Raw genomic sequence first — 13,917 nt, 5'->3', positions numbered from 1 at the left:
TGGCACACCACATCTCAGATAACCTCCAATACATGCCTATCACTTAAGAAGTGAAGCTTATTTGTAAAACAGGACTCCAAATGTGATTTGTGAACTAAGCTGGGTATCAGCTAACCATCATTCGATACTTTCTACCTCTGACAAAGAATGAGAATTCAGAAAACAATATTTCTGCCCTGAAGAAGACTCACAGAAGAGAACTAAAGTAATCTAACTACAAGAGCCAAAATAACTTATAACTACTTCTGTCCAATGCCATATGGTACATGTGCAGCAATAGTACCCAGCTGCTGTGCTCCTTCTATGTGAAACATTTGATCCTTAAAGAAAATGTGAGGTCTGATTTTTGCCGAGATTGCACCCTTGGGTGCCCTTGCAAGTAAGAGGGCTTCATCAATCTGCACTCCCCAGCTGCGAAGAGTTTTCAGCACTCTGGCTCCAGAGCTGGCAGCACTCCTGGCTGTCACCAGTTAAGTCCTGATTGGAGAGTCCAACCATTCATTCTTGAGGTAGAACATCTTCTGGAGCCTTCCAAGGTCTTGCAGGAAACATTTCAAAGGACCCTATGCCAGAGGTGTATTCTCATGGATCTTCTCATGCTCAAAAAGAACTATCTAGCCCATGTTCTTTCACAATGATTTCAGATTCATCAGAAAAAAAGAACAGCATCTCTATCAAAGGCTACTCGTTGTTTATCATCATAAGGCACATTTTTATTTCCAGAAAATAAAGTGGCAGCAGCAATTCCTGCTTCTATGGCTTCCTGGACTTTTTCAGAGTCAGCAGAAAGATACAGATTGGTAAGGTATCGTTTCAGGTAACTGATCGGAGTCTTTCCTCCAGTCATGCAGAACCGTTCAATTAGAAGACCATAATGGTTAATGCTGTTGATAAGTCTCACTCCCACCTGGGCATGGTTATTAGTCATGAGCACAATATCAAACAATTCTTCATTATCAGGATATAGTTCACAAAGTAATGTGTGGACATGTTCCACCACCTTCACAAAGGCAAAAGCAGGCCCAGGTTTCAGAGTGACATTCTCGTTGGCCTGTTGATATTCCACATATTTTTCCAGACTTTGCTCTTCATAAATTTTCCTTTCCTCGACCATATCAAACAGAGCTTGGGAAGACACTGCAATGGTGATGACATTGTGAGGCTTGGGGGGTCAGGGTCTCTGGGTGCTGGTGATGCTCTTGTAGGTAATTCTTGCTGCCTCCCAGTCCATCTCGGCTCCGACAGCTTCCGCTTGCGAGAACTCCATTTTACTCACTGCCTTGATTTTCTGGATTTCCCCTTTGTCTGAGATACAGCCGCTCATATTTGGGTTTGTCAGCTACCGGGCAGACAAAAAAAAGGGTCTTCAACAAAACCTGGGGAAGAAGCTGAGAAACTGCAGCCCACAAGGCATGCTTTTGCCCTGCTCCTTCAAGCAGGAAGCCCCACAACTGTAGTGGCCAGCCATAAATAACTATAAATATGACTCTTTATTTTACTATTATTAGAACACAGGAAAAGTTTGTAATTCTATTTGCACTGCATACAATGTGAAATAAACTTGATCTATTCCTATTTCATATTTCCAGGTTGTTCTTTCTCATAATAAATATAATTGTTAGCAGTGGTGGGATTCAAATATGTGAACAACTGGTTCTCTGTGTGGATGCCGCTTCTGGAAGTCCATTCTGGGCCTGGGCAACAAAAAATTAGCTACCGGTTCTGCCGAACTGATGTGAACTGGCTGAATCCCACCACTGTTAGGTCTAGATATTACTGTTCTTTAAAATTACCTCCTTTATTTCACTGCTTATTATTAGACAAATGAAAGTAGATATAAGAATATTCTTGTAAGTAAAAAAGAGTTTTAGATATTCAAATTTAAATGACTTTTATAAGAATATGCTACATTGCTAATGATACACTGCTTCGCTCTAATTAACTGTGGTCTTTAAAATTTGCAACAGCAGCAAGCAATTCTATACAGTATATTAAATAGCATCTAGGATGTTCCCATATAATCATAGAAAACTGCTGAAATAGTACAATATTATATTTACATTTAATAGCTTCTCCACAGTTTCATTCATTATTCAGTGTTCAGGATTTATTTATTTATTTATTTATTTATTATTTCAATTTTGAGATTGCTCAATTCCCTAGCATCTCCGGATGGCTCACAATTAAAAATTTAAAAGAAATGTAAAAGGAAAGTGGCAAAACAAAGTGAAAAAATTTGGAATTCCACAGTATTGTAAAAGCCGTTACTGCTACATACTAATATTTGTTTTTGCTAATTCTAATAATTTTCTATATCTGATTTTTGTTTAACATACATAAGGCAACAAATCTGTGAACTGTATTTACCAACCTAAGATAAATTAAAATGCCAAACACTATTTAATAGCATTTTAGTAAATGTTAATTCACTAAAAGCCAGTCAGGAACAGATTAGTGCAGGTTCGCATCCCACCAGGCTCAAGGTTGACTCAGCCTTCCATCCTTCCAAGGTAGATAAAATGAGGACCCAGATTGTTGGGGGCAATAAGCTGACTTTGTAAAAATGCCGCTTGGGGGGCCCCAAAAGCCCTAATAAGTAGGCATATACATAGAATGAAGGCTATTGCTAAGCACATTGATTTGTGCTTAAATTGTAAGCCGCCCTGAGTCTTCGGAGAAGGGCGGGATATAAATGGGATTAAAATAAAAAAATAAAATAAAATATGGCAGGATAACCTGATGCAAAGTACTGCATATATATACAACACTAGTGGGGATGGCGGGGAGGAACAGTTATTGGGCAACGGATAGGGGGAAGAACTAAGGGCTATATTTGGTGGCCAATTGGCATACTAGGTGAACTACTTCCCAAAACAGGCACTGTCAGAATCAAAAAGATGAACTAATAAATTAAATACAGTTAATTTTATTTTTCCAATGTATTTCTGTTTACTTCTACTAATTTAAAAATTAAATTCAGTAGCATCTTTTCAATAGACTCTGAAGGTGCCAATCAAAAAATTTTGGGCTACAGTTTTTAGGCTACAGTTGTGGACTGCATTTTTTAAAAATTTAAAATTTGGACAGAAGAATTTTTTCAACAACTGCATTTTTCTTTTACCTCTGCATAGGAAGATGCAGCTACAGAAAATTCTTTTCCCAAGCGACACCAAACATGAGGCCTTTTCTCATTGGATCTGCCTGTTCACTCTAATTTCAGACATAGTTATGAACTTATAAATTACTCTAGTTAAAACTGTTTGCACATCTAAAACATAAAAAAGGTAAAGGTTCCCCCGCACATGTGTGCTAGTCGTTTCCAACTGTAGGGGCTGGTGTTCATCTCCGTTTCAAAGCTGAAGAGCCAGCGCTTGTCCAAGGACATCTCAGTGGTCATGTGGCCGGCATGACTAGACGCCAAGGGCACACAGAACACTGTTACCTTCCCACCGTAGTGGTCCCTATTTTTCTACTTACATTTTTACGTGCTTTCGAACTGCTAGGTTGGCAGAAATCTAAAACATAGTACCTATCAAAATTCCAGCAGTAGCCATTAACATGTGTAGAGTTGCCATTTGTAAAACTTAATTTGAAAGCCTATACAAAATATTGATCATCGGCTTAGTAAAATGTTAGCTCACTATGGATTTTGGAAATTTCCTTGCTGCCAATGCTGTTACCGTTTTTTATGATAATGTGATTTAATAGTTCAATAGCAAGCATAGTGGAGGAGAGAGAAGGGGGCAAGGATATTATAAGACATTTAATTAATAGCTCTTTCTGAAGCGTTGATTCAAAGCATTCTCAAATATAATATTATATAGAACAGACATGTCAAACACAAGGCCCGGGGGCTGGATCCGGCCCGCGAAGTGGTTTCATGTGGCCCATGAAGCCATCCTGGAAACAGTGAGGGAATGGCCCCTGCTGCCTTGGCCCTGGCCCAGGCCAGCCGGGAGCCAATGTACAATTTTGTAGTGGACATCTATGCTGAAATACATTCAGTCTTAGCTCCATAAGGCCATCTGGAAACAGTGAGGGACCGGCCCGTGCCATGTCAGCACTGCCCTCTGGATGCACGCTAGGGAGGTATCACCCTTTGTGAGGAATGAAGAAATACACCATCGCCTGGAAGTGGCCAGCATATGACCCTGCCTACTTCGGGCAGGCTAGGGGTTGGGCAGCATTGCACTTCTCTTCAGATTCGTGCCACCCAGCTCAGCCTCTCGGCAGGAAGCTTTGGATACAAAGCCAGGTCTCTTCACATGGAGAGGGAGTGGGCCTCCCTCTTGACTTTGCCCTTGTACCCATCATGAGCAACCTGGCTAAGTAGAGCACGCACAGCAGCAGCAGCCTTGAGGAGGAGGTAAGTGCAGCTGGGGAAGTGGGGCTGGGATTAGTGCCGTGGGTGCTTGAGGGCTGGGCTGGGCATTTGACCTCCACGCCGCCATCCAGCCCCCCCATATGGCCCGAGAGGAACAGTGAGGCTCCCCCAGTGAACCATGCCTTGGCACTTGCCCCGGTCCCATCTCCTTCTGCCAGAGACCCTCAGATCTGTCCCACTCCTGCCCAGGCTCCCATAGGCACCCTTGATGCGAACAATGTAGAGCTGGCCATGCCCACCCAGTAGGCCATACGCACTCCAGCCATGCCCACCCAGTAGGCCGTGCCCACCCTGGCCACACCCACCCAGCCCCCGAGGGCAACCGCAATGCTGATGCGGCCCTCAATGAAATTGAGTTTGACAGCCCTGATATAGAAGATCATGTCTTGTTGAACAAAACTGAGAACTAATATAATCCCTGTCCAATTAATCCTATCATGTTCTTTGTGTCAAACAAGCAAATTATGTACATTGCACAAAGTCACTAAGTGAGATGGGTGCTATATAAAGGTAATAAAATAAATAAATTTGATGGGGGTGACTTGATAAAATATTGTTAATTTGAAATTTAGAAAGTCCCTAATTTAAGATTACTAGGAAGCTCAAGAGTCCTCTCATAAATTGATAAAATAGCAAAAACAAGAGAAATAAAGTAATAATATTAAGTTTTGGTTTTTTTTAATCTGTCTTTTTCTGTATTTTTCATAAAAAACAATTTGGATGTTATTATATAGAATCTAATTTAAATGATGATGTAAAGTTACTTGGAGTTTTCCCCCTCCGGAAAAAAAATTTAAAAGTAGATTTTTCAAAAATCAGGCCATATTTTTTATTTTCAAATAGGTTTGCTGTTTGAATAGAAACTATATTTTTACTACTTTTGTGAATCATGCCTCCTTCTGTAGCTCTGTTGAAAAAGGAAAGAACAGTGAAACGTGTAAAAGTTATTCATTGCAGGAGTAATGAATATTGCATAACTATTTTGTATTTGGCTTCAGCTTTTCAGATTCCAGGGAATTTGTGCCTAGAATACTAATTGCTTTTGCTACATTAAGGCTATTCCTTACCCCTGAACAAAAAGCTTTGAAAGTAGTTTTGATATCCCTGATGTCGTATGTATTTCTCTCACATAGTACTTGAGAATGTAAGCAGATCCCTGTGCAATACAGCCTTGTCCATCTATCCCAACATTCTACTTCTAGTGATGGTCCGTCAGATGTCTGTAGGAATCTCATTAACAGAATATGAGGTTTTGACAGCCTGAAGTCCTACATATTTGGAGGGCACTAAACCAGGATGGCTTTGGGCTGTGAGCATTATGGGGGAGTACATAGGCCTGCAATACCAGAACTAAGAGTGAATCATTCTCAAAATATTGTGCAGGTAAGTACACTCAACATCAAAGGCTGAGAAATTAGTACACAAAAATCATTACCATTAAAGACAGTGGAAACAACTGCAGGGCTAAAACCTTAGAAATTCTGTAATTATGGTTGATGGAGAGAGGGGGGTTAGATTCTTAGAATGTTGCTATCACTCATTTTCATTCTAAAGGCTTCTTTGGCATCTGCAATAACAACTTGCTGTATCTAAGCCTCATCCTTGAATCTTCTACTGTAAAGCTCTTGAGAACTTGCATTCCTAGAGAGATTTAATGCCATATCCACGGTGAAGCTTTGACTCCATTTTCTGCTTCTTAATCCTATCACCTGGTCAATATTTGCTCTTATATATAAAAATTATTACACTTTTTTCCTTGGTATTACTTCTAAAAACTATCTATGTTCAATTCATGTATATCTAGAGAAAATTGATTTCCATTTCGTCCAAGACTTTTGTCTTTCTCTTTTTTTAAGAAGCAGTAAGCTATAGAAGTCCAGACAGAGTACAAGTCTTTAGTGGTTAAGTATGTGTCTTTGTATGAGACAGAGAAGCAAGGAAGAAAATGATGTAACATTTGCAAAATAGCTTTGTTTGGCATGAAAATCAGAGATTCCCACTTCATCTTCAATTCTGCTGTTAACTCTGCTATTGCTGAATGCAAATTGCTTTATGTCCAGGTTTTTTTATGGCCTTCACTTCTGGGCCATATTACACCAATGCCACATCAACTATTTTGGTTTTCCAGGGATGGTACGAGATGCTGTTTTACCTATATATCCCTAAATAGTGATATTGGAAAGTATCCATTCTGGAAAATGTGATCTATATCTATTACTAAGGGGAGGTAAGTAGGTGGATCCTCAATACAAGGCCTTTTCTGTGGCAATGCCACAACTGTGGACCTCACTCTTAAGAGAGATTATGTTAGCTTCAACTTAGTTTAATTTTAGACAAGTTGCAATTTTTATTCCACCTACCTTTTGGATGAGTTTAAAAATTATTCATCTGTAGACCATCAGGTTAGTGATAGTTGTATTAAATCATATATTTGATCAATTTTCACCATGGCTGAGAAAGAAGTAGCAGGCGAACATTACTTATTTTTAGAGGAGATTTTGCAGTGTCCTGACTGATATTTCCAAGCCAATGTAAGAAACATTTTTCAGGAACATTATGTTTTTATTTTAAATTGCCAATTATATGTGTGGATACGCAAATGACTCAGGCCTTAGATCAGAGCTTAAGCATCCTTTCTAAATAACGTAAGCTTCAAGTTACTTGGAAAGATTGATGGATGCATCTGTTCATATTTTAATTAGTTAATTAGTTTTATGGTTTTCAGATATTTTATTCTGTTTTCCAATAATTATGATTAGGACTTGCAAAGATATTAATAATGCATTTCCTGAAAACATTGCAATCCTAGACCCATATACTGTATATATGAAAACTACTTTTCAGTTAAAAACATTCTTACAGGAGAATAGCTTCTTGGTGGAATATGATCATGTCATTATGATATGGGAAAAGATCTGGATTTAGGAATAAAACTGTGTTTGTTGCCTTGATTTGAAAATCAGGATTGTACTCTGCTGTCCTTCTGAAACTCACTAAGACTTCTGATATCATTGTGCATGGAATTTTCTAGATTAACATCACGTAATGAACATTGAAAGCACAATATTTGATGGTAAAGTTTCCAAAGAATTTCACTGAAAGACTTTAGTTGAACACCTTGGCCATTAAGCAGTGTGGTGCTTCAGAGATCCTTTTTGCTTCTCCACACTGATTATCCATAAGAGACCAGTGGTGAGATAATTTAGGGGCAACTGGAGGTGAGTCATTAATATACTGATGGTGTCTAGCTGCATTTTCCCCTATCAGATTAAAGTTCTGTGGATGAACAATTTATAGATCTAGGAGCTGAGGAAATTTCTCCTTTTAAATATAATCATTCTTGGGTACTTTTTATCTTTGTCCTGAAAAGTTCACATAATGTTAGTAGTTTGCATGGATATCTTCGTGAAACCCAGATATAGGGCAAATCAGCATGGCATTCTTGGAGAAGCCTAAAGATGAGACAATTGGGTGTATGTTATTGTGTAAACAAGATGACATATATTTGCATTACTTTACATCATTAGAATACAAAATGACTCAAAAACATAATTCCCATAATTTGCACAGTAATGACAAAACACACGACATTATTTTTGATGTTGCAATAGTTTGTACACCCTGGGATGCTTGTGGGTAGCTTCAGTGGCTGCCAACAGCAAGGCTTCTTCAACAAAGTAGCTACGTTCCTGTTTAAATTACTACAATGCACTCTAAGTGTGACTGCCTTAAGAATGATACTGAAATTGCAGCTAGTGCTGAGTTGAACCAATACTAGCTTCTTCAATTGTGCCCCTGAAAGCATGTAAAGAATGGGGTATATTCACTGGTCTCATTTCTTTGTCTCCTTAACCTACATTCCTTCATTTGGAAGGTCTGAAGAGAACTTGGATCCATGTGAAAATGAATATAGCTTTCTATATTTTTGCTGATCTTGATGCAGGAACTCAGATCAGGAGAGATATATCACATTCAAGTATATGCTCCCTCCAAACTCCAGCTACAGTAACTACATGAAGAACAGAAAGAAAAGGAGATTATCTTACGTATCTTCTCTATTTTCTACCAATTTGATTCTCTCTTTGTTTCTGAATATCCTGAAAATTGTTAAACAATGTATGGACCACTAGGTCTAAAAGAGCCTGCACTCATTTGGGTGCTGATCATGAAATTTTAATTTTTGAATCTTGGAATCAACAAGATGCATATTCCCTTTGGCACCAACTATATAAAAATGGCATCCCTTTTGTGAGAGGGCCAATAGCATACTACAAAAGTCCACTTTATCTGATCGAATAGGCGAGGACCATTTTTTAAAATGAAGCAGCACCCAAAATACCTCCCACCCTCACCCCTTAAAATAGTAATAACCAGAGAAGTACAAATCTAAAGAGGTTTTGGTTTACTCCTTATATTAGTGAAACTTGTTCAGGATTCAGTGTGCTGCCTTCATGCTTATATTCTGTGTGGGAATGTAAGGGATACCTTCTTGACTATGTTATCTTTATACATTCATTCATCATTTTTATATCACCCATCTTACAAAAAGTGACTTTGGGAGATGCTTAATTAGACAGTAGACTTCCTTTGGTAATATGTCTGATACAGCTATTTGTTTCTAAATAGTTATGCTGTTGTAAAAAAATGAATATTTATAATATTACTTTTTAAGTTTTTAAAACTGCACACTTTCCCAATATCCTTGTTAAAAATGATTGAACACTAATAAAACTGTAAGGAAAATTTAAAAGAGTTTCAAATCCTATTTAACTCAGCATTTAAAAAAAACTACTGAGGGGTTAAATCTATATTTAACATCTCTTTCAGGCATTCACTCTTTATTGTACCAAATGGAAAAATTAGCTGCTATGAGTTCTTCACTGCAATGGCAGAATCAGCAGTGAAAACTGCACATTTGTAAGTGAAAGCACAAATATAGAAGATAGAAACAGCTACTTTAGATGCAAAACTGCTGTTCAGACCTGTCAATGATCTTCCAGCAAGAGGTTATATTTGGATAGCAGTTCTGCAGCATAGAAGAGAGGAAAGTTGCTTGGATATTGTTCAACTACACACTGCGGATATTTGAACAACAAAAACCCTGCGTGGTGGTGCAGTGGCTCTGTTAGTTGCAGGAGTTGCTAGATATTAACCCAGCCTCGTAGGAATTTAACCCATGGAATGCCAGAGGAATAAATATCTGTGCTGGATTTAAATGGTTGGGAAGAGATGACACACGGATGGAGGAAGGAAATATATAAGGAGGGCAATGTTATATAATTCATTGTTGCCCAATTTATAATTATACAAATTGGAAAGGAGCAATTCTTTAGCAATTTAAGTATATAACACAGAGAAGAAAATGTCTTATATTCTAAAAGGAGCTGTTAAAAACCCCTCAATTGCTTTGAATTGCCTTTCCAAGGCTATCATTGAAAAAAATCACTTAATCTTACTTCTATTACGCATATGAACCAAACAATGCAATGCAGTATGTCTATAAGCCAGAATGCAGTTTGTTGTTGGAATTCATTGGGAAAATGAGCCACAACATGATTTATATTTCTTTTTCTTTACCTTAAAATGTAGAGGTATGATGAGGATATTTGAATTTATTATTTTATTATAGTAAATACATTATACTTACTACATAATTTATTCTACATTATGGATTAATGTATTAATTATACCTGATATGAAAACAACTGCTGTAGAAAGACATTTCCATAAAATTGGATTGTTGCAATTTTAAAAATATTGCAATATTAAAAATAGAATAAAATACTGCAATTAACCCCCTATATAGGCATTATAAAATGAATATTTTGATTTTGCCAGGCTTAATCTTTAGATTTAACATTAAGAAAACCAAGATCATGGCATCCGGCCCTCTCAATTCCTGGCAAATAGATGGGGAAGAAATGGAGGTAGTGACAAATTTTATTTTCATTGGCTCCAAGATCACCGCAGATGGGGACTACAGCCAAGAAATTAAAAGACGCTTGCTCCTGGGGAGGAAAGCAAATCTAGACAGCACACTAAAAAGCAGAGAGATCACCCTGCCAACAAAAAGTGCGTATAGTCACGGCTATGGTCTTCCCAGCTGCAATGTATGCCTGTGAAAGTTGGACCATAAGAAAGACTGAGCACCAAAGAATTGAGGCCTTTGAACTCTGGTGCTGGAGAAGACTCCTGCGAGTCCCTTGGACTGCAAGGCAATCAAACTGGTCAGTCCTAGAGGAGATCAACCTTGACTGCTCTTTAGAAGGCCAGATACTGAAGTTGAAAATCAAATACTTTGGCCACCTAATGAGAAGGAAGGACTCACTGGACAGGAGCCTAATGCTGGGAAAGATTGAGGGCAATAGAAGAAGGGGACGACAGAGAATAAAGTGGCTGGATGAAGTCACTGAAGCAGTAGGCGTGAGCTTAAATGAACTCCAGAAGATGGTAGAGGACAGGAAGGCCTGGAGGAACGTTGTCCATGGGATCGTGATGGGTCGGACACGACTTTGCAACTAACAACAATCTTTAGATTCCTATTAAAGGCTTCCCATTTCTTAAATCTTTAATAAATCTGTAGGCGTCTATAGACAACTGCAATCTATGGTTGTGAATGACTTGCTCATCAAAGACCAAGTCCTTCATTGTTGCCCACTATTATTTTTTCATGAATTACATTTTACAACTATTAATGATGAAATGAAAAAAGATTTTAAGGCCACCATGGAACCTTCAGGTTTTCTCAGTCATTATTTTGGTCCCCTTTGGGGACAGAATATGTGATGATCAATAAGGTGAATGAATTGGTAATAGTGGAATTTTATTACTAATACCCTAGTCGGGCATTACAACAATAATATTACATGAGAATTCTCTCCTAGTTTTAAAACACCTGAATGTAGCACAAAAATGTTGTCGAATTAAGCTAGCTTAATTGCTATTGTTTGTGTATGTGATATATAATTACTGATTTGTAGTAACAACAGATTCCATCAGTGTTTACTTCATTATTCCTCTGAATCCAGTGCTTCAGTTTCCTTTGTTAAATGTGTATATTTGTTTTGGTATCTGAAAATAAAGATATTCTACTATGTTTCGAACTTTCCTTGTGTTCACTCTTAGACCATAAATAAAGTTAATGGAATTTTCTTTCTACAATAATAAATAGATATTATCTAATGAATTTATAGAGTAGATATATTTACAGAGCAAATGTATCTTACAGGTATTACAGAGAGATAGTTACATATTGTACTAAAAGAAGCAATCTTCAATACATCCGATGCTCCGGATATTCAGTGAAAAGGTGTTATTTGGCTAATGTTTTCCTTGTAAGCCTCCAAAATGCATTTCTTTGCCCACTGTCAAAAGCAGAGTGATGGAAAATAAGAGTTTTTAGTCTGAATTTAGGTTTTTACAAACATAGTGGGACTTATATCCAAGTAAACATACAATGGGTTATACTCTCGTATAGAAAAATTGTCAGATATGTCATTTTTTATAATCTTTGCTTTATTTATAAATGTACATTGCAAAAAAAACACCCTGAAAATAATAGACTATAATCAGATCCCCTAAAAGTTTCATTTCGGCCAGTTCTTAGCATTTTGTATTGCATTCTGCTTCTCTCCCAGTCTCTACCCAATTTAAACTGAGATTATTTTAGTCTGTCTCCCAAATCTGATAGGTTTTCTATCCTGGAATCTGGATAGGTATTCCAAAGATAGGACAGAGATTCAAAGTCATCACGATCAAATAATGCTCTTATACAGTCTGTGTTTACTTAACAAATCAGTCAAGATTATTGTAACAACTGACCATTCACACTAATCAAAACCCCTGAACTTGACACCAGTCATCTCTCAAATACAGCTGATTCCCAAATTCTCTCTGTTTTGCTCACAGCTCAATCCTTGGTGGATTAAAAAAAATTAAGAGTTCTGTTAAGAGATAGCTATTTTCAAAATCATTATTTTGTCTCCAGCAGAAGCCATCTATTTCCCCATCTCTAATACTTCGGCTGTGTGCAGCCTAGTGATAAGCCATATTTCTATTGCCGGTCTTTCATCTGCCAATTTGGAGGGATTTGTTGGCTCTAGCAGGAGAGCTACCACTCTCCTGCGAGGGCCCCTCCTTGCTGGTTGCCTCTACAGGGTGACTTTACATCCTTTTCAGGGTCCTCCAGCGATGTGAAACTGGACGAAGAAGACAGAGCTCATCTTCCAGGCATCCATGGCAGCCGCGCGGCAAACCAGAAACCTCGTCCTTCTCCTCCTCCTTCTGCAGGCAGACAGTGACTTACTGACCTGGGCAGCGCCTCTCCCTGCACACGTCTTCAGGCAGAGGAGCTGGGCAGCCACGGCTCTTGCTCCCCTCCAGCCTCCATCCACCCGAAGCCCGAGTTCAGCATGTTCGGCTAGCCGGCGCCAGGCTGGAGAGCACTGGATGGTGGCAGCTGCCCCAGGACAAGCGGTAGGCAGGGTGGGCACTCCCGATGTCTGCAGGGGAAGAAGCTGCAAGGAGGCTCCACACCCAGTTCAGCCGAGCCCAGCCCCGGCACGGCAAGCAAGGCAGCAGCATCTCCCCATGTGCGAGCGCATCCCCACCCTGCCAGGCAAGTGGAGCCATGGCATCTGTGGTAGAAGAGTGCAGGCAGGCAGCGGAAGGCCCAAGGAGCCTCAATCCCAGCACAGCTCCTCCCCACTCTTCTCCCCACTTGGAAGAGTTGCAGGGCTCAAGAGGCTCCACACACACCCACCCTCCACACACACCCCGGTCCCCAAGGCATGCTCACTGCCTTTCTCCCCAAAGGAAGGACATGAGCCCCTTTGGTAGCAGCTGCTGGGCATTGGACGGGCATTTTTCTAGTCCAGCTCTGCACACACACACACACACAGAGACACACAAACACACACACACACCACTCAAGAACCACTTCTGACAGATGTCAGTCCAGGGAGGGGGGAGAGCAGGATGCTGGCGACCCGAGGAGAGGTGGTTTTAGGGGACGCTAATGCCCTGCAGGCCAAGGCTGGGTTGGAAATCACTCACACACACACACACACACACACACACACACACACACACACACACTGAAATGAAAGTGAGACAGACCATGCCAATCCACATTGGTGCTGCTAAGCTGGCACCCCTGACTAAAGAGGGAGGACCTCCTTGCCCAAAGTTCTGCGATTAAGAGGCTCTGGCAAGTGTCTCGGGGGAGTCAGAGAGGCAGTGAGCCCAACCAGAAGGCCTCCAAGGACTGTTTGTATCATTGAAAGCTCTGTTATTGTGTTTTTGGGAGGTGGACTGAGTGGGGGAATTTTTGTTTTTTGCCTCGTTTTGCTCTTTTAAAGAGAATGCACCCCAATGCCCTCCTGCATAGCCAGAAGCCTTGCACCATCACCGTTCGCCTGCCGTGCTCCCCCAGCCCCTCCCCAACCCCCCCATCGTCCCATTCCTGCCTTCTAAATTAAAACGAGAGAAAGGAAGTTTTTTCTTTTTCTTTACGTATTTAAACTGCAGCTAGA

The 13,917-nt window shown here is 39.7% G+C and overlaps 1 protein-coding gene and 1 pseudogene across 2 annotated transcripts in view; both read right to left on the bottom strand.

The window, feature by feature from the left end:
* NALF1 (NALCN channel auxiliary factor 1) overlaps window positions 1-13,917 on the bottom strand; it is a gene marked incomplete at its 5' end in the record, with an annotated part of 472,917 nt that overhangs the window by 346,048 nt on the left and 112,952 nt on the right. The window lies entirely within an intron of this gene.
* Window positions 240-1,168, bottom strand: LOC310640353 (cytosolic 5'-nucleotidase 1B-like; annotated as a pseudogene). Its single transcript has one exon. The product of its transcript is annotated as a cytosolic 5'-nucleotidase 1B-like (transcript).

This window comes from Vipera ursinii, assembly GCF_947247035.1.
Source record: "Vipera ursinii genome assembly, chromosome: 4".
NCBI lineage: Eukaryota > Metazoa > Chordata > Lepidosauria > Squamata > Viperidae > Vipera > Vipera ursinii.
This window is presented reverse-complemented; position numbering and strand designations above follow the sequence as displayed.